The sequence below is a fragment of the Babylonia areolata genome, chromosome 19, assembly GCF_041734735.1.
Source record: "Babylonia areolata isolate BAREFJ2019XMU chromosome 19, ASM4173473v1, whole genome shotgun sequence".
Classification (NCBI taxonomy): domain Eukaryota; kingdom Metazoa; phylum Mollusca; class Gastropoda; order Neogastropoda; family Buccinidae; genus Babylonia; species Babylonia areolata.
Window position 1 is genome coordinate 2,264,456 of NC_134894.1, and position 23,255 is coordinate 2,287,710.

General features: G+C 46.3%; 1 protein-coding gene across 5 annotated transcripts in view; it reads left to right on the plus strand.

The window, feature by feature from the left end:
* Nucleotides 1–19,296: 19,296 nt before the first annotated feature.
* The window catches only part of LOC143294024 (beta-1,4-galactosyltransferase 4-like), a 39,700-nt gene continuing 35,741 nt past the window's right edge, over nucleotides 19,297–23,255 (plus strand). The window contains exons 1-2 of one of the 5 annotated variants that reach the window (XM_076605418.1): nucleotides 19,328–19,434; nucleotides 22,266–22,407. The gene's annotated coding sequence lies outside the window, so the exon portion shown is untranslated. Of the gene's footprint in view, nucleotides 19,598–22,265; nucleotides 22,408–23,255 lie in introns of all 5 variants that reach the window. The other 4 variants (XM_076605415.1, XM_076605416.1, XM_076605421.1 and 1 more) reach the window with 4 other exon arrangements.

A 23,255-nucleotide genomic window follows, 5' to 3' on the forward strand; every position in this document is an offset into this window, starting at 1 on the left:
GAGGAAGAGAAAGAGGTAAGATAAGGTGACAGACAAACAGAGGAAGAGAAAGAGGTAAGATAAAGGTGAGAGACAGACAGAGGAAGAGAAAGAGGTAAGATAAAGGTGAGAGACAAACAGAGGAAGAGAAAGAGGTAAGATAAAGGTGAGAGACAGACAGAGGAAGAGAAAGAGGTAAGATAAAGGTGAGAGACAAACAGAGGAAGAGAAAGAGGTAAGATAAAGGTGAGAGACAAACAGAGGAAGAGAAAGAGGTAAGATAAGGTGACAGACAAACAGAGGAAGAGAAAGAGGTAAGATAAGGTGACAGACAAACAGAGGAAGAGAAAGAGGTAAGATAAAGGTGAGAGACAGACAAACAGAGGAAGAGAAAGAGGTAAGATAAAGATGAGAGACAAACAGAGGAAGAGAAAGAGGTAAGATAAAGATGAGAGACAGACAGAGGAAGAGAAAGAGGTAAGATAAAGGTGAGAGACAGACAAACAGAGGAAGAGAAAGAGGTAAGATAAAGGTGAGAGACAAACAGAGGAAGAGAAAGAGGTAAGATAAAGGTGAGAGACAAACAGAGGAAGAGAAAGAGGTAAGATAAGGTGACAGACAAACAGAGGAAGAGAAAGAGGTAAGATAAAGGTGAGAGACAGACAGAGGAAGAGAAAGAGGTAAGATAAAGGTGACAGACAGACAGCGGAAGAGAAAGAGGTAAGATAAAGGTGAGAGACAGACAGAGGAAGAGAAAGAGGTAAGATAAAGGTGAGAGACAAACAGAGGAAGAGAAAGAGGTAAGATAAAGGTGAGAGACAAACAGAGGAAGAGAAAGAGGTAAGATAAGGTGACAGACAAACAGAGGAAGAGAAAGAGGTAAGATAAGGTGACAGACAAACAGAGGAAGAGAAAGAGGTAAGATAAAGGTGACAGACAAACAGAGGAAGAGAAAGAGGTAAGATAAAGGTGAGAGACAAACAGAGGAAGAGAAAGAGGTAAGATAAGGTGACAGACAAACAGAGGAAGAGAAAGAGGTAAGATAAGGTGACAGACAAACAGAGGAAGAGAAAGAGGTAAGATAAAGGTGAGAGACAAACAGAGGAAGAGAAAGAGGTAAGATAAAGGTGACAGACAAACAGAGGAAGAGAAAGAGGTAAGATAAAGGTGAGAGACAAACAGAGGAAGAGAAAGAGGTAAGATAAAGGTGAGAGACAGACAAACAGAGGAAGAGAAAGAGGTAAGATAAGGTGACAGACAAACAGAGGAAGAGAAAGAGGTAAGATAAAGGTGAGAGACAAACAGAGGAAGAGAAAGAGGTAAGATAAAGATGAGAGACAGACAGAGGAAGAGAAAGAGGTAAGATAAAGATGAGAGACAGACAGAGGAAGAGAAAGAGGTAAGATAAAGATGAGAGACAGACAGAGGAAGAGAAAGAGGTAAGATAAGGTGACAGACAAACAGAGGAAGAGAAAGAGGTAAGATAAAGATGAGAGACAGACAGAGGAAGAGAAAGAGGTAAGATAAGGTGACAGACAAACAGAGGAAGAGAAAGAGGTAAGATAAGGTGACAGACAAACAGAGGAAGAGAAAGAGGTAAGATAAGGTGACAGACAAACAGAGGAAGAGAAAGAGGTAAGATAAAGGTGACAGACAGACAGAGGAAGAGAAAGAGGTAAGATAAAGGTGACAGACAAACAGAGGAAGAGAAAGAGGTAAGATAAAGGTGAGATGGACACCAGACAGAAACAGACAGACAGGGAGAAAGACAATTATTGCATACGAATAACACGTAGTGAGAAAAAGATAATAATAATAATAAGTCACAAGCCGCCGTGGCGAAGTGGTTAGCGTCGCGGACTGACGGCTGGGAGGACGCGGGTTCGAATCCCAGCGGAGGTGGGTTTTTCGGCCCGTGGCCGGCTCCCACCCAGAGTTGAGTGTGCTGTGGGCTTAAATGGGGAGACTGGGACCACACAGTTGGGTATCATCCACTTCAAGGATGCGTCTTTGGGTGTGTTGCTCTAATTACCTGACCAACACCGCAAGTGTCTGCATCTATCGGGCCTGGTTAACGCCGGGATATCATTATAACAGGAAGCGTAGAGTACAGCCTTGTCACTCAGTTCCAAACCAAAATGAACCTGCATAGCAACATCGTCATCCTCCTCCTCCTTCATCACCATCAATATAAACAAAACATTCTCAAAGTCTGTGGCCTTTCATGGCCTGCTCTCATGGTGACCTCAGTTTCGATACCCCTCCACTTCCGTGCTTGGGGTGAGTCCTGTCAATGTCTTCAATGTCGGTAGATTCATTGGGAGCTGTCGTTTGAGGGACGTGGTGGCGGTCTCCACTCTGGGAGGGACGCTCACTCAGTCTGGCTCCGCGATTAAGCCATTATTGTCGTTAGTAGGGGGCTTAGTAGGTGGTATCCTAAGTACGTTAAATCAGGCCTTCAACATCAGCCACGACACATGGGAGCTGAATGCAATGGACAGACCAAATTGGCGTTCAGCTGTCCACAAAGGCGCCAAATCCTGTGAGGCCAACAGAATCGCTGCAGCAGAGCAACGCAGACAGGCCAGGAAAAGCAGTGCCAGCAAGTCCCCGACAGCCGCCCCCATCCCCTGTCTACACTGCGTCAGAACCTTCCGGGCGCGGATTGGCCTGACCAGTCATCTGCACACCCACAAGGCCAAACCCACCCACCCCCAGGATGACTAGATGGTCCTCGTCGATCCCGACGGACGAACCACGTTAAATCAGAACAGTCACCACTGAACACCACCGAAGTGACTCTGCAGCAGTGCAGGGTCTCCTCTGGTGTGTGGCCTCCTGGCGACCTAAGATCAATGGTTCCCTGCGGACTGCCGATGCTGGAACTGTGACGGACGAACCCGGGTGTGGCCGTGTATGGGGGAATCTAAATGAGCGGCTTGGGAGTAATGCCACTGAAACGGTGCAGATGATGGGGCAGCAAAAAGTAAAAGATTTTTTTTTTAAATTTAAGATAAAAATCGGCTTTGGATAATGAAATATTTTCCACAACCCATACACAGAAAACAGGTAATACGTAATATTGTCCAAAAATATTTCATCAGCATTCATAGTTTTCTACTGTAAATGCTCTCAGTACTTCAGGAGTACTTGTAGGAACTAAATATCAAAAGGCACACATTTGATTAGAATAAAAAATTCAAAAACAGATGTTTGATTTTTTAAACTTTTTTATAAATCTTATGTACCCCCACCCCACACACACAAACCGTCCAGTTATTACAATTGTTATACAACTGCTATAACTGCTGCTGCTACAACAACAACAAAAACAACAAAGATAACTACGACTACTCTGCAATTCATTCCTACTGATACTGATACAACGCACTTGTACGCTTCACACCACCTTAACTGCTGAACTCGGGAACTTGTTCACAAAAGACCTTCGTGTGATAGGAACAGACATTCTTATCCCAGCAAAGTGTCCTTGTGACGCCGCACAGAGCTGTTCACCAGATTCCTCCAAGCCTGTCAGTTGTGTGTCAAAGCCAGGGTCTCTACAAATGGTTTCCCTGTCCGTTCTGTAATGTTGTCACTTCCTCGTAGTTGTTTGTTGTTGTTTTTAATGTTGTTTTTCTGTCTTCCCCTCTGTCTCTCTCCCTCAACACTTCCTTGGAGGATTGTTTTAGCAAGGCCATTGAATCATGTTTCCTGGCCATACCAGTGTAGTTTTTTCCCTGAACTGATGCCAGCAGAACTTGATAGGGTCCAGTGTGCTGTCTGATGGTTTCTTGCACTTTTCAGCGTTGCGGTGCTGAAGGGAAATCCCAGATTACGATGAAAGGCTTCAGAGGCTGTTCCTGCCTGACGGAAAAAGGTGGGCACGTTGCGTGATGCAGGGACAGCATTTAGCCAGCTGGAAAAAATGTTCTGCAAAAGGGGTGAAAGCCTGTGAAATGGTTGACGCATTATGTGCGGAAACCGAACTCTGTTCGAACTCTCTGTTTCTGTCTGTCTGTCTCTCTCTGTGTCTCTGTCTCTCTCTGTCACTCTATCTCTGTTTGTGTGTGTGTGTGCGCGCGCATTTGCACGCAAGTGCATGTAGAATACATGGTCCAATAAAACTGTCCAAAAAATTACATCGAGTGTGTGTGCGAGTGTTTGGTATATGTGATGTTTGTGTTCGGTATGTGAATGTGCATGCGTGCGTGTGTGTGTGTGTGCGTGCGTGTGTGTGCGTGCGTGCGTGTGTGTGTGTGTGTGTGTGTGTGTGTGTGTGTGTGTTCACGCCTCTCTCTCTCTGTTCCTTCCACCCCTCTCTCTTTCTGTTATCTATGTCACTGCCCTGTCTGCCAGCCTTTCCAACTGACTTTTTCCGTCTTCCTCTCTCTGTCTCTTTTTGTCATTCCCACACCCTCTGCCCCCTCTGTCTGTCTGTCTGTCTGCCTGTCTGTCTGTCTGTCTATCAACCTCACATCCCCACCCTTTCCCTGACTCCCCCTCACTCCATGTAGGACCATAGTGTGGACTGGGAGGCACCGTGGGTGAGCCAGTCAGCAGTCAGACCCAGTGTTGACCAGCGGTCAGGGTTCGAGGCCCCGTTTCGGCACGGTGCTGTGTTCTGGAGAAAGGCACTGTACTCCGATTTTCCTCACTCCACCAGGTGTCAGTGGGTTCCAGTCTCCGTTTGGGGAAAGTTAAAGCGGCGGAGTGAGAAGACTCGGCCCCGCCTTCGGACTGGTCTTCCCAATGTATACATACGTGTATGTATATATAAGATTTATTTTTCTTCATTTTTATTTATACTTTTTTTTTTCCTTTTAAATACTTTTTTCACTAGTAAAGTGGATTTTTCTGAAGAGCTTTGCCATAGACAAACCATTTGTTTGCCGTGGGTTCTATTACGTGACCTCAGGACCTCGGTTTATCGTCTCATTCGAAAGACTAGCACCCAGAACACCGTTCAATGTCTTGTGGAAGGAGTGGGGGTGGGGGGGGGGACGGGTTAGAAGTTCCAGGAAGTGCAGGACTAAATCTCCTGTAAGGGCACTGGCTTCCTAGTCAGGGTGGTCACCAAAAAGTCAGCGCTGCAATGAGAGTGTGACAACTAAAATATCAGCTTGCGTCCACTGAAAAGAACGGATGTGGTTTTGAAACGAGCTATTTTCATCCACTGCTTTTAGAAACCGACAGACAGTCAGGCAGACAGACAAACAGACAGACAGACGACAGACAGACAGACAGGAAAGCACGGAGCTGGTCGCTAGCCTGATGAGCACATCACTGTCGGAACGAGCTCAGTACTTGCTACCCTCTTCTCTACTTGGCGCAAAGTCTTGTCCTTTCTGGTGCCAGAACACGTCACTGACGTTTTTGTCCCGTTTATTTTGGAACAGGAAGACATTCTAGTCTGAAAATCTTCCAGTTTGTACTTTAACATATTATGTATCGTTCAACGAGCCATGTTGCTTGTGACACAGGGCATTGTTATGTAAAGTTAGGGTTCTTTAAGAGTAACTATTGTACCACGAGTGTGACTGTTGTGTCAATAACAATAGACGTTTCCACACAACAAGATATTATTCGTTGTAACAAGGTAACCCGCGGGTCGTGGAGTAAGATCGCTTTGAGTCAACAAGGCCGTCAACGGATTGTCACGCTGCTTTGTTTTATCACACCGGCTGTGTTCGGTGACTGAAATTCATGTGGTATGTATCAGTATTGTTGAAGACAACAGTAACTGGGCCATATCTTGTGATCAGAATGAGCAGTTATGTTAAACGTGCACTGACTGAATTTAGATGTGCTTTTTCCGATATTGCTTGTCATCGTTTGAGATACAGGTCCGAAGGTGAACGTGAACAGGTGTGTCGCTTGTGCAATAAGGAAAGGAAGATGAGATCCTGTTCATTGTTGTCCTGCCTCGCTTCACCTTACATTGAAGCTAATTGAACCTGAACCTAAATGTCATAACAGCCGTAGCAGCTTTAGATTGAAATCGTTTTTGTCATCCAGAAATGAAACTACCCTTTACGACTTCGTGATTTACACTTACGAACTATGAAAAGGCTGAATGCTGTGATATTGTAGAATTTGCTAATGTCAGTGCATTTCACATGTGTAATTTCCAGTTACTGTAGTAACGGTATGACAATGCTTTAGTGTATTTTACGTTATGAATAGTATATTGCTGGAATAGTATGTTGCTGTGGTATAGGTATGACTGTTATAATTCCATTGTACGTGTGACACACCTCCCCCCCCCTCTCTCTCCCTCTCTTCGTGTCTCTATGTCTCTCTCTTATTTTCTCATTGTATTCATATAAGATCAAAACATTATATTTCTGTGGTACGGTGAACTAGAGTGTAAGGGACGCAACCTTGACACAAGATTGATGCGATACCGATTGTTGGTTATCCTTCATTTTTGTATCTCAAATGGAAATACTATGAATTGTCCATGTAAATCTGATTTTATTTCGTGAATTCTGTTTGTTGTTTTTCATGCAGTTTGCCATTTACTAATTGTTTATAAACCCTTCCCCAAACTCCCGGTGTATAAAATGTGGCCATGGTCAATGCATGAAACATTCATCCATCCCCCGTACCTATCTCTCCATCTCTCACCCTTACTGGCTGATCCCAAACCGTTGTGGTGAGAACCAACAATTTAGACGTCGGCATTTTCCACGCCAGACGAAGTCGGTGTGTTGTCGCGGACTGGCCTGGCAGTGGACCTCACGTTGCACACAGGACGTGGCGAGGTCCCTGTCAGTCTCTCCTCACGGCTCGTGGGGCGGGTGAAGGAGGAGGTGGATGGAATTCATTTGTCTGGGGTCTGATTGTTTCACCGCCGAGTCCTGATTAGATCTCCTGTGGACAGAGAGAGAGAGAGAGAGAGAGAGAGAGAGAGAGAGAGAGAGAGAGAAAGGTGGGGTTGAAGAAAGAGGGAGAGAGAGAAGTGGGGTGGGGGGAACACAGACAAGAAGGCATCATCCAGCACACTGGACAGCCCATTCCAAGCCCCCAGTGGCGATGCCGGAAACTCTGGGTATAAATAGCATTCCCCACTTCCGGTACTTCTCCGGAAACTCTGGGTATAAATAGCATTCCCCACTTCGGTACTTTTCCGGAAACTCTGGGTATAAATAGCATTCCCCACTTCCGGTACTTCCCTCAACCACCGCCCTGCCAGCAGTGACAGCCGCCGACAGCAAGACAAGGAGCACCATGGGACTTCGGCAGAACAAGTATGACCCCAAGGGCGTAATGCCAACAGGCCGCTAAATCCACCTATTCGTTCTGGAAACTGTCAGAAATTTCCTCTTTTCTATCCCTCTCTTTGCTTCTCTTTCTGACGTCTCTCCCTGTCTTATTTTCCGCCTTGATGGTCCGTTTACATATACGATTTCTGGGGGAGGAGGGGTGGGTGGGTGACATTTTTGCCTTTTACTGCACATGACACCATTCCTATGTTTTATTGCGCCAAGGACATGTGAGACGTATGCTGGCGGTTTGTGGTTATTACATGATTATAATGTTCAGTTTTGTATATCGTGATTATACAGTTATATACAGTATTATATAAAGCTCATGTGCTTTTTTTTTTTTTTTTTTTTTTTTTTTTTTCCAATTCTCTGGTGTTGACCATTTGGTCAACGTATGACGCATGTCCTAGGTTTACATGTATGTATGTGACTGCGCCTTTTTTGGTACATGTCTTTTTGTTTGTTGTTTGATTATTTGATCTTTTTCATCAAGTTCTACAGGAAATAACTACAGTGTTTTCACTGCTGATATAACCACGAGGTGTACAGGAAATAACTACACAGTGTTTTCACTGCTGATATAACCACGAGGTGTACAGGAAATAACTACACAGTGTTTTCACTGCTGATATAACCACGAGGTGTACAGGAAATAACTACACAGTGTTTTCACTGCTGATATAACCACGAGGTGTACAGGAAATAACTACAGTGTTTTCACTGCTGATATAACCACGAGGTGTACAGGAAATAACTATGCAGTGTTTTCACTGCTGATATAACCACAAGGTGTACAGGAAATAACTACAGTGTTTTCACTGCTGATATAACCACGAGGTGTACAGGAAATAACTATGCAGTGTTTTCACTGCTGATATAACCACGAGGTGTACAGGAAATAACTACAGTGTTTTCACTGCTGATATAACCACGAGGTGTACAGGAAATAACTACACAGTGTTTTCACTGCTGATATAACCACGAGGTGGACAGGAAATAACTACAGTGTTTTCACTGCTGATATAACCACGAGGTGTACAGGAAATAACTACAGTGTTTTCACTGCTGATATAACCACGAGGTGGACAGGAAATAACTACACAGTGTTTTCACTGCTGATATAACCACGAGGTGGACAGGAAATAACTACACAGTGTTTTCACTGCTGATATAACCACGAGGTGTACAGGAAATAATAATGCAGTGTTTTCACTGCTGATATAACCACGATGTCGACTGGGCTGAAAGTAACAATGATGAACAGATAAACAAAAAATGAAATGAATAAACGAATGAATAAGTATATAAACAAAAAATGAATGATTGAATATATGCATACATAAATGAATAAACAGATAAATGAATGATGAAATGAACAAATGGAGTGACGAAGAAACCAATCAAGCACACCCAGCCTTTGGCAATCAAGCACACCCAGCCTTTGGCAGCAGTTTCATTCCCTCCTGCTCTGCAGACGAGGAGGGAAACGAGACACGTCATTGATGGGAGTGGTGGGACAAGTATGGGATTATGGTCACCACGTGATGGACACGTGATCACCTCTCTTTGGCTGTTGGGCACTGGCTGTGATGGACCTGTCTATCTGGCTGAAGAGATGTTACACTGGCTGTGATGACCTGTCTATCTGGCTGAAGAGGTGTTACACTGACTGTGATGACCTGTCTATCTGGCTGTAGAAATGTTACACTGGCCGTGATGACCTGTCTATCTGGCTGAAGAGATGTTACACTGGCTGTGATGGACCTGTCTATCTGGCTGAAGAGATGTTACACTGGCTGTGATGACCTGTCTATCTGGCTGAAGAGGTGTTACACTGGCTGTGATGGACCTGTCTATCTGGCTGTAGAAATGTTACACTGGCTGTGATGGACCTGTCTATCTGGCTGTAGAAATGTTACACTGGCTGTGATGGACCTGTCTATCTGGCTGTAGAGATGTTACACTGGCTGTGATGGACCTGTCTATCTGGCTGTAGAGATGTTACACTGGCTGTGATGACCTGTCTATCTGGCTGTAGAAATGTTACACTGGCTGTGATGGACCTGTCTATCTGGCTGTAGAGATGTTACACTGGCTGTGATGGACCTGCCCATTGTCTTTTCCGAATGACTAGCACCCAGACCACCACTCCAGGTCCAGCGGAGTTACCGGGAGGGAGTAAAGACCCTGGTCTGTCTAAGGGACTGGAACACGTGGGTACTTGCTTCCTGGTCCAGCACATCCACATTACCACGGGGCCAGGGCTGCACCGTGATGTGAAACAATATTTTCACTCCTCCCTCCCCCCTCCCTGCCCCCACCACCACCACCTCTCCTCAAACCGCCACTAGTTTGACCATCAGTAGGGACATTTTTCAGACAGCCAGGAATAATGTAACAAACATTGTTGACAGGGCAAAGTCAAAGTTCTACTCTTCTAAAATACTTGCATGCACCACAGCCAAACAGCTTTTCAACGCTACGAACAATCTACTAGGTAAAATGAAAAACACTCCTCTCCCTACAACATTTTCGGCGCAGGAACTCCCTCAAAAGTTTTCTGACTTCTTCACCGGCAAAATATCATGCATTCGTGAGAAGCTTGACTCTGTTGTGTCTCCTCCTTCACCCGTTCAAGAACGCGTGTACAGTGGTCCTGTTTTACATTGTTTCCAACCGGTAACTGAAGATTTTGTGAAGAAAGTGTGTCTGAGCGCTTGTCCGAAATCCTGTGAGCTTGACCCTGTCCCGTCTTCTTTGTTGGTTGAATGTATTGATGTTCTACTGCCACATATTACTCATGTCATCAATTCTTCCTTGCTGTCTGGTTGTTTCCCTGAAAGCTTCAAGTCTGCTATTGTACGTCCACTCATCAAGAAACCATCTTTGGATCATAATTGCTTGAAAAATTATCGACCTGTCTCTAATCTGTCATTTTTATCAAAACTGCTAGAAAAGATCATATTGTCTCAGCTCTTAGCTCATCTGGAGCAGAATGGCTTACTTAATTCCCACCAGTCAGCTTATAGACGTGGTCATAGTTGCGAAACAGCCCTTTTTAGAATAGTGAATGATTTGCTTTCGGGATTTGATGAGGATAAGATATCTGTTCTCGCTCTCTTAGATTTGTCAGCAGCTTTTGACACTATCGACCACTCTATCCTCTTGAACAGACTTAAAACTTCCTTTGGTATTCGTGACACTGCACTAGCATGGATCACGTCTTACCTGTCAGATCGTACACAGAAAGTGTGTGTAAATGGTACATACTCTAGAATATCTGCCTTGAAATATGGTGTCCCACAAGGGTCCGTCCTAGGTCCTGTTCTTTTCGTGCTGTATGCGGCTCCTGTGTCGGATGTCATCAGTCATCATGCGATGTCGCATGAGAGCTTTGCTGATGACACACAACTTTATCAGTCGGCTTCCATAGCTGAATTTGATGCACTGGTGACTCAAACACAGGAGTGCATTGCTGGCCTAAAGGACTGGATGACTCTCAACAAGCTGCAATTAAATGATGATAAGACTGAATTGATGATAACCTGTCCAAAGAAGTTTCGTCAACATCCTTCCTTTCCTGACTCTGTTCTGATCAATAGCACACCTGTTTCACTTTCTCCCTCTGTTCGCAGTCTTGGTGTAATCCTGGACCAGTCTCTTTCCTTCCAACAGCACATTTCGAATATCTGTAAAGTTGCCTATTTGGAACTGCGTAGAATCAGCTCTATCCGCCACTATCTCTCAACCGATGCAACCAAGACACTTGTATGCTCTCTGGTTCTCTCAAGATTGGATTACTGCAACTCTCTTTTGGCCGGCCTTCCCAAATACCTGTTAGACAGACTCCAACGAATTCAGAATAACGCTGCCAGACTCATTTGCAGAGCTTCTAAATTTGACCATGTTTCTCCTCTCCTTCAGTCTCTCCACTGGTTGCCTGTTTCTGATCGAATAGACTATAAGCTATCCACTCTGACCTTTTCTGCAGTCAACGGATCTGGCCCCAAGTATCTTTCTGAACTCATCCATATCTATACCCCGTCTCGCCAGCTCCGTTCTTCCTCTGATACTCGACTTCTCAGGATACCTCACGTCAGAAGTAAGACCTATGGACACAGATCGTTTTCTTTTCAATCGCCAAAGACGTGGAACAAGCTCCCTGATAACCTCCGTCACTCTGATTCCCTCGCATCTTTTAAATCTCGTCTCAAAACTCACCTTTTCCCTCAGCAATAAGTTCAATTGTGGCAGGTCCACAACTACATGCATGTATATGAATGTGTATTGTGTGTGCGTGTGTTTATGTAAGTTTGTGCCTGCCTATGTGTGCGTATTTGTTAGGGTAGCTGTTAGATACACATGTATGTTAAAATGTATGTATGCAGTGTGTGTGTGTGTGTGCGTGCGTGCGTGTGTGTGTGCGCGTACGTGCGTGCGTGCGCGTGTGTGTGTGTGTGTGGTCACATTTTGGTGTGTGTATGTAACATAGATATAATGTTTTATGTTATCAAAAGCGTTTTTGTAAAGCACCTAGAGCAGATTTCTGGATAGTGTGCTATATAAGTATCCATTATTATTATTATTATTATTATTATTAAAAAGCCGCGTGTTGATCCAATGGACGCGACCATCTTTGAACAGCCAACTGTATGTGATGAAGGTGGTTTATTACTCGCTGACTAATCATCTTTCCACAAGACCTGTTAGTGTCAGCGGGGCTTATTTCCCCCACTGTCTGGCCGAGCCACATGAAATGGAACTCGTCTGAAATCCGTTTGTCTGGCCCCTGATAGTTTTGCCTCTGATAATCCTAACTGGGTTCTGGGAATTGCTACTGGTGGACACCAGGGGAAAGAGAGAAGAGGGTGGGGAGAGAGAGAGAGGGAGAGAGAGAGAGACAGAGAGAGGGAGAGAGAGAGAGAGACAGAGAGAGGGGGAGAGAGACAGAGAGAGACAGGGAAAGGGAGAGACAGAATCAGAGAGAGAGACAGAGAGAGGGAGAGAGAGAGAGACAGAGAGAGGGAGAGAGAGAGAGAGACAGAGAGAGAGGGAGAGACAGAGACACAGAGAGAGAGAGAGACAGAGAGAGAGAGGGAGAGAGACAGAGAGAGACAGAGAGACAGAGAGAGAGAGACAGACAGAGAAAGAGAGAGAGAGACAGAGAGGGAGACAGAGACACAGAGGGAGAGAGACAGAGAGAGAGAGAGAGACTCATAAAGAGACAGTGAGATAGACAAAGGCAGAAATAAAGACAGAGACAGACAAAGACAGAGATAGATACAGAGATATAGGGGATAAGAGAGGGAGAGAACGAGTGGGAGAGAAGAAAAAGATTCAAACAGAAAGGGACAGAAAGACAGACAGACATAGCGGGATAGACAGGTAACGAGGTGGGTCAGTTGTGTGGTGACCACGTTACGTAATGCGGGACATGGCAGACAGACATAGCGGGATCGACAGGTAACGAGATGGGTCAGTTGTGTGGTGACCACGTTACGTAATGCGGGACATGGCAGACAGACATAGCGGGATAGACAGGTAACGAGTTGGGTCAGTTGTGTGGTGACCACGTTACGTAATGCGGGACATGGCAGACAGACATAGCGGGATAGACAGGTAACGAGGTGGGTCAGTTGTGTGGTGACCACGTTACGTAATGCGGGACATGGCAGACAGACATAGCGGGATAGACAGGTAACGAGTTGGGTCAGTTGTGTGGTGACCACGTTACGTAATGCGGGACATGGCAGACAGACATAGCGGGATCGACAGGTAACGAGGTGGGTCAGTTGTGTGGTGACCACGTTACGTAATGCGGGACATGGCAGACAGCTGACAACGCCCTCAGCCCAGCCATTGATCAATGAGGCAATATCCGACAGGACCCCCAGGTCTGATCACATCCCAACATCCACCAGTCCACATGGATACCACCTGGCAGACCTGTTCTCTCAGGGCTGAGGGCTGTCTCTCTCTCTCTCTCTCTCTCTCTCTCTCTTTCTCCCCCCCCCCCTCTCTCTCTCTCTCTCCGCTTCAAGTATAAAATCAGACAAAAGACAATCAAACCTAAATTCCTTAACAGCTCTGTTAGAATGTTGTTGATCTTCAGATATTTTAATCCCCGTTTGATATTCCTTGAGCAGTTTCACCAGAGATGCCAACGAAAGATCCTCGGCATAAAGTGGCAAGACATGGTCTCCAACCTCCAGGTCCTAGAGAGGAGCGGCCTGCCCAGCATCGAAAACCTGCTGATCCAGTGCCAGCTACGCTGGACAGGACACGTTGTCCGCATGACAGACAGCAGGATCCTGAAGATGCTTTTGTATGGCCAGCTGAAGGAAGGCCACCGTGAACTTGGAAGACCCTGCAAGCACTTCAAGGACACCTTGAAGACAAACCTCAAAGCCTGTGACACAGACATCGCTTCCTGGGAGACTGATGCCCTTGACCGCTCTCGCTGGAGGATGCTGTGCTCTAGTGGCATAAAGACGTTTGAAAACAAGAGAACGCTGGCCATTAAGGAGAAGCGTGAGCGAAAGAAACAGGGCTCAACTTCTGGAGACGTTTTCCCTTGCAACACCTGTGGGAAGAGCTGCGCATCCAGAATCGGCCTCTTCTCCCATACGAGGACACACACCGACAGATAAGCCTGCCTGCCTACTCATCCGTCGGTCCGACAGGAGACTCCATCGATATTCCTTTTGGTGTGTGTCCATGAAGTACACAGTCCTCCCTTCCAGTTAAATAACAGTACTCCCTTAAATAACAGTACTCCCTTCCAGTTAAATAACAGTACTCCCTTAAATAACAGTACTCCCTTCCAGTTAAATAACAGTACTCCCTTAAATAACAGTACTCCCTTCCAGTTAAATAACAGTACTCCCTGTCAGTCTCTCTCTATGTTTGTCTCCCCTGTCAGTCTCTCTCTATGTTTGTCTCCCCTGTCAGTCTCTCTCTATGTCTCCCCTGTCAGTCTCTCTATGTCTCTCCTGTCAGTCTCTCTATGTCTCCCCTGTCAGTCTCTCTCTATGTCCGTCTCCCCTGTCAGTCTCTCTCTATGTTTGTCTCCCCTGTCAGTCTCTCTCTATGTCCGTCTCTCCTGTCAGTCTCTCTCTATGTCTCTCCTGTCAGTCTCTCTCTATGTCCGTCTCACCTGTCAGTCTCACTGTACATGTCTGTCTGTCAGCCCCCCACACCCCACCTCCCTCCCTTTCTTTACTCTTCCATTACCCTCATCGCACTTCACCGTGTTTCCCCTTTCCACCACACCTCGTCCACACTGATATTTATCAAGAGCTTTGGTGTCTTGTACATAAACAGTAATACTTGTGCATGCGTATGCAGGTTTGATAAAGTTGCTGATGTGAATATTGGGGCTGTCCTTTTTTCTTCGTTTTCATCTTCAGCTTTCTTTGCCCATAGGGCCGGATGTAAACGACACGTCATCATGCCTCTTAAGATTTCGTTTGTACGTTCGTTCTCTTTTTCTCTGTGTCTCTCTCTGTCTCTCCCTCTGTCTGTCTGTCTGTCTGTCTGTCTCTCTCTCTCTGTCTGTCTGTCTGTCTCTCTCTCCCCCCTCCTCTCTCTCTCCCTCTCTCTTTCTCTCTCTTTCTCTCCCTCTCTCCCCCCCCTCTCTCTCCCTCTCTCTCTTTCAAGATTGACAGCAGTTGAAATGCCTCGGTGACAGGCGTTCACAATTAAGGATTTTTTTGGTATCCCCCGAAGCCAAGAAGACTATGAATCCACCCCCCCACAATGAATAAACAGACAACATCAACCCTACCACAGCCACCAATGAATGAACAGACAACATCAACCCTACCACAACCACCAATGAATGAACAGACAACATCAACCCTACCACAGCCACCAATGAATGAACAGACAACATCAACCCTACCACAACCACCCCCAACCAATGAACAAACAGACAACATCAACCCTACCACAGCCACCAATGAATGAACAGACAACATCAACCCTACCACAACCACAACATGACACCGGCTACCCTGTCGCTCGGTCTCAACATGGCGATGTGCATGGCCGCTTTCTCAGCTGCTCGCTTCGCCATGAACCGGACGAAAACCGGCACGAAGGAGCCACAGACCGCCCTAAAGGCAAGTGGTGGCGAAGGCATGATACCAAAGGTATCTGTTGGCAAAATACTAAAACTGTACTGTGCCTGTGTCCGTAACAATTATCAAAATTAACGGAGCGCTGTGAAGTGCGACTGCGCTGACCCGTGACACAGTTCATGCCCCAGAGAAAGAGAGAGAGACAGAGAGAGAGAGACTCATAAAGAGACAGTGAGATAGACAAAGGCAGAAATAAAGACAGAGACAGACAAAGACAGAGATAGATACAGAGACAGACAAAGACAGACATAGAAATAGAGAAAGGGGATAAGAGAGGGAGAGAACGAGTGGGAGAGAAGAAAAAGATTCAAACAGAAAGGGACAGAAAGACAGAAAGACAGACAGACAGAGCGGGATAGAAAGGTAACGAGGTGGGTCAGTTGTGTGGTGACCACGTTACGTAATGCGGGACATGGCAGACAGACATAGCGGGATCGACAGGTAACGAGGTGGGTCAGTTGTGTGGTGACCACGTTACGTAATGCGGGACATGGCAGACAGACATAGCGGGATCGACAGGTAACGAGGTGGGTCAGTTGTGTGGTGACCACGTTACGTAATACGGGACATGGCAGACAGACATAGCGGGATAGACAGGTAACGAGGTGGGTCAGTTTGTGGTGACCACGTTACGTAATACGGGACATGGCAGACAGCTGACAACGCCCTCAGCCCAGCCATTGATCAATGAGGCAATATCCGAGAGGACCCCCAGGTCTGATCACATCCCAACATCCACCAGTCCACGTGGATACCACCTGGCAGACCTGTTCTCTCAGGGCTGAGGGCTGTCTCTCTCTCTCTCTCTCTCTCTCTCTCTCTCTTTCTCCCCCCCCCCCGCCCCCCCCCCCCCCCCTTCTCTCTCTCTCTCTCTCTCCGCTTCAAGTATAAAATCAGACAAAAGACAATCAAACCTAAATTCCTTAACAGCTCTGTTAGAATGTTGTTGATCTTCAGATATTTTAATCCGCGTTTGATATTCCTTGAGCAGTTTCACCAGAGATGCCTACGAAAGATCCTCGGCATAAAGTGGCAAGACATGGTCTCCAACCTCCAGGTCCTAGAGAGGAGCGGCCTGCCCAGCATCGAAAACCTGCTGATCCAGTGCCAGCTACGCTGGACAGGACACGTTGTCCGCATGACAGACAGCAGGATCCTGAAGATGCTTTTGTATGGCCAGCTGAAGGAAGGCCACCGTGAACTTGGAAGACCCTGCAAGCGCTTCAAGGACACCTTGAAGACAAACCTCAAAGCCTGTGACATAGACATCACTTCCTGGGAAACTGATGCCCTTGACCGCTCTCGCTGGAGGATGCTGTGCTCTAATGGCATAAAGACGTTTGAAAACAAGAGAACGCTGGCCATTAAGGAGAAGCGTGAGCGAAGGAAGCAGGGCTCAACTTCTGGAGACGTTTTCCCTTGCAACACCTGTGGGAAGTGCTGCGCATCCAGAATCGGCCTCTTCTCCCATATGAGGACACACACCGACAGATAAGCCTGCCTGCCTACTCATCCGTCGGTCCGACAGGAGACTCCATCGATATTCCTTTTGGTGTGTGTCCATGAAGTACACAGTCCTCCCTTCCAGTTAAATAACAGTACTCCCTTAAATAACAGTACTCCCTTCCAGTTAAATAACAGTACTCCCTGTCAGTCTCTCTCTATGTTTGTCTCCCCTGTCAGTCTCTCTCTATGTCTCTCCTGTCAGTCTCTCTCTATGTCCGTCTCCCCTGTCAGTCTCTCTCTATGTTTGTCTCCCCTGTCAGTCTCTCTCTATGTCTCTCCTGTCAGTCTCTCTCTATGTCTCCCCTGTCAGTCTCTCTCTATGTCCGTCTCTCCTGTCAGTCTCACTGTACATGTCTGTCTGTCAGCCCCCACCCCCCACCTCCCTCCCTTTCTTTACTCTTCCATTACCCTCATCGCACTTCACCGTGTTTCTCCTTTCCACCACACCTCGTCCACACTGATATTTATCAAGAGCTTTGGTGTCTTGTACATAAACAGTTATACTTGTGCATGCGTATGCAGTTTTGATAATGTTGCTGATGTGAATATTGGGGCTGTCCTTTTTTCTTCGTTTTCATCTTCAGCTTTCTTTGCCCATAGGGCCGGATGTAAACGACACGTCATCATGCCTCTTAAGATTTCGTTTGTACGTTCGTTCTCTTTTTCTCTGTGTCTCTCTCTGTCTCTCTGTCTCTCCCTCTGTCTGTCTGTCTGTCTGTCTGTCTGTCTGTCTGTCTCTCTCTGTGTCTGTCTGTCTGTCTGTCTCTCTCCCCCCTCTCTCTCTCCCTCTCTCTTTCTCTCTCTTTCTCTCCCTCTCCCCCCCCCCTCTCTCTCCCTCTCTCTCTTTCAAGATTGACAGCAGTTGAAATGCCTCGGTGACAGGCGTTCACAATTAAGGATTTTTTAGGTTTCCCCAGAAGCCAAGAAGACTATGAATCCACCCCCCACAATGAATAAACAGACAACATCAACCCTACCACAATCACCCCCAACCAATGAACAAACAGACAACATCAACCCTACCACAACCACCCCCAACCAATGAACAAACAGACAACATCAACCCTACCACAATCACCCCCAACCAATGAACAAACAGACAACATCAACCCTACCACAATCACCCCCAACCAATGAACAAACAGACAACATCAACCCTACCACAACCACCCCCAACCAATGAACAAACAGACAACATCAACCCTACCACAGCCACCAATGAATGAACAGACAACATCAACCCTACCACAACCACCCCCAACCAATGAACAAACAGACAACATCAACCCTACCACAGCCACCAATGAATGAACAGACAACATCAACCCTACCACAACCACCAATGAATGAACAGACAACATCAACCCTACCACAGCCACCAATGAACAAACAGACAACATCAACCCTACCACAACCACCAATGAATGAACAGACAACATCAACCCTACCACGGCCACCAATGAATGAACAGACAACATCAACCCTACCACAGCCACCAATGAACAAACAGACAACATCAACCCTACCACAGCCACCAATGAATGAACAGACAACATCAACCCTACCACAACCACCAATGAATGAACAGACAACATCAACCCTACCACAATCACCCCCAACCAATGAACAAACAGACAACATGAACCCTACCACAGCCACCAATGAATGAACAGACAACATCAACCCTACCACAGCCACCAATGAATGAACAGACAACATCAACCCTACCACCCCCAACCAATGAACAAACAGACATCAACCCTACCACAGCCACCAATGAATGAACAGACAACATCAACCCTACCACAGCCACCAATGAATGAACAGACAACATCAACCCTACCACAGCCACCAATGAATGAACAGACAACATCAACCCTACCACAACCACCAATGAACAAACAGACAACATCAACCCTACCACAGCCACCAGTGAATGAACAGACAACAAATAAACACCCGTCTGAAGGAAAATGAATGTGGAAAAGTGTGCTGACATTAACACAGGCACGAACGCAAATCATATTGACAGTGTGTGTGTGTGTGTGTGTGTGTGTGTGTGTGTGTGTGTGTGTGTGCATGTGTGCATGTGTGCGTGCGTGCGTGTGTGTGTGTGTGTATGTGTGTGTGTAGATGGGGGGGGGGTCTTGTTTTTTGGAGGGGTGGGGGCGTGGGGAGAGGGGATGGCAGGGATATAAAGAAAAAGAATAAATCATTGTGGTGTTATATCGTGTGTGAGCCAAGACCATTGCCATTCTTTCGTTCCGCCGTGCCACCCCACCCCCTCCCTCCCTCCCTCTCTCTCTCCCCCCCTCTCTCTCTCTCTCTCTCTCTCTCTCTCTCTTTCTGCGATCTGCCGGGTGAGTGAACGATTTATTGTGAGAGAGAAAAAGCTTGTCAACTCCCGTTTGCGTGTGGTGGGTGTGTTTTTTGTGTGTTTTGTTTTTTTTTTTATCATGAGTGTGTTTATGGACATAGTGCGGCCCTCAACATGGCTGGGGATCACTGGCTTTTCTGGATGTACTGCCACTGAACAGGTCAGCAGACGTGTTCCCGACTGACCTGGAAGTTGTATCGATCTGTGCAATGACGCATATTACAGGTGTGTTCACCTGTGGTGTGTGAGTTCTACCAGAAATGCGATGACTTTATATGTCTTTTCCCGCTATGTGACGACTCGGATGTGTTCGCTTGTGACTTGTGAGTTTTATGAGTTTTTACGGTCTGTGTTACGACATGGATGTGTTTGAGAGTGATTTGTGAGCATGTTTCATCGCCGTGCGATGATGAAAAATGAATTTTTGCCTTTGATATAATGCTTTACAAGCAATGCCATGAGTTCAATGTGGTTTCTGGGGTTTGATTTGTGAGTTTCTACCGCCTGTGTTACGGTTCAAGGCTGGATTGCGTGAGGTGATCTTTGCTACATGTAGTTGAGACGGACTTGTGAGTCTTACAGCCTACCTATGACCTACATGTGGTTGAGACGGACTTGTGAGTCTTACAGCCTACCTGTCACCTACATGTGGTTGAGACGGACTTGTGAGTCTTACAGCCTACCTGTCACCTACATGTGGTTGAGACGGACTTGTGAGTCTTACAGCCTACCTATGACCTACATGTGGTTGAGACGGACTTGTGAGTCTTACAGCCTACCTGTCACCTACATGTGGTTGAGACGGACTTGTGAGTCTTACAGCCTACCTGTCACCTACATGTGGTTGAGACGGACTTGTGAGTCTTACAGCCTACCTGTCACCTACATGTGGTTGAGACGGACTTGTGAGTCTTACAGCCTACCTGTCACCTACATGTGGTTGAGACGGACTTGTGAGTCTTACAGCCTACCTGTCACCTACATGTGGTTGAGACGGACTTGTGAGTCTTACAGCCTACCTGTCACCTACATGTTGTTGAGACGGACTTGTGAGTCTTACAGCCTACCTGTCACCTACATGTGGTTGAGACGGACTTGTGAGTCTTACTGTGAGTCTTACAGCCTACCTATGACCTACATGTGGTTGAGACGGACTTGTGAGTCTTACAGCCTACCTGTCACCTACATGTGGTTGAGACGGACTTGTGAGTCCTACAGCCTACCTATCACCTACATGTGTTTGACTGTGAACTGTAAGTTTTAATACATATGTGATAGGACGAGTGAAAGATGTGTCTGTAAATAGCCTATCTTTTGTGTGTGTGTGGTGGTGGGGGGGGGGGGGGGGTGCGTCTATGTGTGCATGTGTGTATAGTAGTAGTAGTAGTAGTAGTAGAAGTAGTATTTTTGCTTCTATAGCTTTATTCCCTTTTGAGGGCGAGGGCTGGACGTAAAAAAAGAAAAAAAGAAAAGAAAAAAAAGCATGTTACTTGCTTATCCATTACCCTCAATAATAACGATTTTGTCTTTTACGATATTGTCTTGTCTTGTCGAATCCTGTCTTGTCTTGTCTTGCCCTGCCCTGTTTTATCTTGTCTTGTCTTGCCCTGCCCTGCCCTGTCTTGTCTTGTCTTGTCTTGTCTTGTCTTGTCTTGTCTTGCCTTGTCTTGCCCTGCCCTGCCCTGCCCTGCCCTGTCTTGTCTTGTCTTGTCTTGTCTTGTCTTGTCTTGTCTTGTCTTGCCCTGCCCTGCCCTGCCCTGCCCTGTCTTGTCTTGTCTTGTCTTGTCTTGTCTTGCCCTGTCTTGTCTTGTCTTGTCTTGTCTTGCCCTGCCCTGCCCTGTCTTTTCTTGTCATGTCTTGCCTTGCCTTGCCCTGCCCTGCCCTGCCCTGTCTTGTCTTGTCTTGTCTTGTCTGGCATCCATCCACGCCTCCTCTCCTTAAAGCAGACGACGGCGTTCCGTGAAGACCTGCCCCTCACCTTCCCCGCCCTGCCCCCTACACATACCCCTGTGCCTAACACCCAACCTTTGAGGGCCAGACGACAATCATGTTCATCTGTTTGAACCCACTACACAATAAGTGGTTTGTCCTCTTGTGACAGCCCTCATGGTTTCAGGTTTCGAGTATAAAGATTAACACCTGATCCTGCTTTGAATAGAAAAAAAAATTGAATGCGGATTCTGTTACTCTTCGTTGCAAATTTCTTTCTCTCCTGAAAAGTGCCGAACTGCTGTGTGAATATTCTCGTTTGTTGTCCTTTTTTTTACCAGTAGAAAGAAAGTTTGTAAAGTGTGCATAAATAGCGCAGCTGTAGGTTTTTAAAACCATGATATTCAAAGCACACGCTTCCGGGTCTGTGTGTGTTCATTCAAGACAACTTCAACCACGAAGCTCGAGATATCAGAGCAAAAACCTGTGAAAATTAAGGTAGGGCCTTCACGACACGTTCTGCACCACATTGTAGAGCATTACAAATAACAGAGAGAGAGAGGGACACACACACACACACACACACACACACACACACACACACACGTCATATGCCGGTGGACAGAGAAGACAGGGCTGTGTGCACAGTGTGACGGTTTATTGGCCCTCTCTGACGGAGTCGACACCCGTCAAGTGGATGACCCCCGACTGTGTGTGTGTGTGTGTGTGTGTGTGTGTGTGTGTGTGTTTGCTTTTGCTTTCCCTTCAAATGTATCTATCCATGGAATAGAACTATGTAGTGCTAATAAAACCGACACAGTGTATCACACACACACACACACACACACACACACACAAGTGCGCGCGTGCTTACGGACGCACGGACACGTATACACGCACTCACGCACCCAAATATACTGAGAGGGCACACACACATACACACGCACACGCACACACACACACACACACACGGAGAGACAGACAGACAGAAAAAGGACAGACATCCAAACAGTGGGGAAGTCTTTATATGCAAAGTGCAGTAGATACATGGAATGTCTACAGAGTGAGGGGACCCATTGCACTCGGCAACCGAACGATGCTGACCAAACAGCACGTGAACAGCAGACAGGTGTCCAGCCAAAACAGGCCATGTTCAACAAGATAGCCAACTGCGCAACTCCGGAATGAAGGAAGTCGGGAAGAGGTGAGAGAGACAGAGACAGGGAGACAGAGACAGTGACAATGAAGGAAGTCGGGAAGAGGTGAGAGAGACAGAGACAGGGAGACAGAGACAGTGACAATGAAGGAAGTCGGGAAGAGGTGAGAGAGACAGAGACAGAGAGACAGAGACAGTGACAATGAAGGAAGTCGGGAAGAGGTGAGAGAGACAGAGACAGGGAGACAGAGACAGTGACAATGAAGGAAGTCGGGAAGAGGTGAGAGAGACAGAGACAGGGAGACAGAGACAGTGACAATGAAGGAAGTCGGGAAGAGGTGAGAGAGACAGAGACAGGGAGACAGAGACAGTGACAATGAAGGAAGTCGGGAAGAGGTGAGAGAGACAGAGACAGGGAGACAGAGACAGGGAGACAGAGACAGGGAGACAGAGACAGTGACAATGAAGGAAGTCGGGAAGAGGTGAGAGAGACAGAGACAGGGAGACAGAGACAGTGACAGTTTCAGTTTCAGTTTCAGTAGCTCAAGGAGGCGTCACTGCGTTCGGACAAATCCATAATTTTTATACGCTACACCACATCTGCCAAGCAGATGCCTGACCAGCAGCGTAACCCAACGCGCTTAGTCAGGCCTTGAGAAAAAAAACAAAAACAAAAAAAAAACAAAAAACAACAACGGGGGAATAAATAATAGATAAGCTTGCATAAATAAATAAATAAATAAATAAATAAATAATTATAATATAGAAAAAGGTAGTAGTTATAATATTAGTAATACTAATAAAATGATAATAATAAAACATAAATAAATAAATAAGACAACAATGGTGATAAATAAGCGAATAAATGTAAAATATGAAGACACACATTCACACAT